The 2,000-nt window shown below is 37.4% G+C and overlaps 1 protein-coding gene across 1 annotated transcript in view; it reads left to right on the top strand.

Moving 5' to 3' along the window:
• The window catches only part of LOC110031285 (thioredoxin H4-1-like), a 43,296-nt gene that overhangs the window by 7,563 nt on the left and 33,733 nt on the right, over window positions 1-2,000 (top strand). The gene's annotated exons all lie outside the window — the stretch shown is intronic.

Raw genomic sequence — 2,000 nt, 5'->3', positions numbered from 1 at the left:
AAGAAATGAGTCTTATGATAACGACAAAATTTATAAGGAAAAATTAAAGTTATGGCATGATCAGAAGATTAACCCAAAGAACTTTGAACCAGGACAAAAAGTTTTGCTTTACAATACTAGGCTGAAGTTATTCTCTGGAAAATTGAAGTCTCGTTGGTTAGGACCCTTTACTGTGACTCAAGTTTATACTTACGGAGCTGTTGAAATTGAAGATCAGAATACTGGAAGTAGATTTAAAGTAATGGACACAGATTAAAAATATATTTTGAGGGTAAAAGACTACATTTTAAAGAGGTTTTAATGATCAATCAACATGAATAAACCTGAATAGGTTGGGCTGACGACGTTAAACCAAGCGCTTTATGGGAGGTAACCCATAATTATCTTTATTTTTATTACGATTATAGTAGTTTTTATTTGAAATTATCGATAGTCTGTGATAGTATTGAGCTCTACTACTCTTATTTACTCTTGAATCATCATAAAAATTGGATCCATATAGAAAAATTGGAACGTATTCAGACCAGAGCGAAACTGTGCAATTTTTGCCTTGGGCGCCGACGGCGCCATCGATGCCCCGAGGGCCCCATAGTTGCCGCCAATGGCAGGTTTTTCCCGAAAGTCCAGATAATTAATTACAGAAGGCTCGCCGACGGTGCCCTTGACCCCACCAACAGGGAGACCGGCGAGATGGCGGTTTCTGGAGTTTGAATGGCAGTTTTTGACAATTTTTAGGCGGGAATCACCCCTTTTAAACTCCTAAATTTGACTCATAAGTTCATATTTCCCCCAAAAATGAAGTGAAACTCCACCAAATTCATTCTTATGGCATCCAATTCCCCTGATAATTCTAGAATGTGAGTGTTCAATTGGAGAAAGTTTATTAGTGCGGAAGCGCAGCGAATCTTCAACAAGGTACTGACGAAGAAAAGATTGATCAATGAACGAGGACTCGTAAAAAGCGGATTGAACAATCCCTCTACGACAATTGAAGAGATGATAGTGCGGAGAAGATGGGAAGTGTTGTTCTATACTACCGCCGCCATGGTTGTTCCTGTGGTACAAGAATTTTATGCAAATTTGCATGGAATCAACCAGGGAGTCAATTTTGTGCGAGCTAGATGGATAAATTTCACTCCTGCATGGATCAATGAATTATACATGATTGAGAATGTTCCTGTCTGCCATTATTCCAACTTCGTCCTGACGAGAAACTAGATGAATGAGATTTACCAATATTTAACAGACAAAACTGAAGACTGGGAAATGAGAGAAAATGGGTATGTTAGTTTTTCTATGACACTCCTAAAATTCGTTTCAAAACACAGGCACTTCTTTATTTCTGCAAAATTGTTACCGATAATAAAGATCGGTAAAGTTTCAAAAGAAAATGCTATTCTGAATTACTGCATCCAAATGGGACTGTCGATCGATATTGGATCAATAATTGTGAAGTCGGTTTTGGGCCTGATCGTTCATGGATCAACATATTCACAATTTTCTCACTTTACAGTCAGTTCCAAGTATCCTACAAAAATTGGGAAAAGGTACTTCTACCTTGGAAGCCTTTGGACCCAACTGAGAGATTCCCAGCTTTTGAAGATGAAAATGACATGACTATTATGGTAGATCAAGCATCTCAAAATTTATTGCCGATTCAACCCTTAGTTCCTGACAAGACTTTGGTGATCCTGCGTAGAATCAAGAAATTGGAGAAGGAGGTACAAAATGTCATGAATGCAATTAATAATATCTCTGATTTCTTTGATCATCTTGATTGGAGGATGAAATAACATTTTGAGCACTCTGGACATTTAGAAGATAGTTTAATACGGCTGATGAGGAGGAGAAATTGATAGAAGAGGATTCTATTGAAGAATTTTCATAACGACCCTTCTATAACCTCTTCATTCATGTGCAATCAATAGGTGATCTCAGAGGAGAATCTAGTACTGAATCTGAAGAATAGTAGATTTATATTACTACCTGTTTGTCAATAA

The sequence above is a fragment of the Phalaenopsis equestris genome, unplaced genomic scaffold, assembly GCF_001263595.1.
Source record: "Phalaenopsis equestris unplaced genomic scaffold, ASM126359v1 Scaffold000800, whole genome shotgun sequence".
Lineage (NCBI taxonomy): Eukaryota > Viridiplantae > Streptophyta > Magnoliopsida > Asparagales > Orchidaceae > Phalaenopsis > Phalaenopsis equestris.
This window is presented reverse-complemented; position numbering and strand designations above follow the sequence as displayed.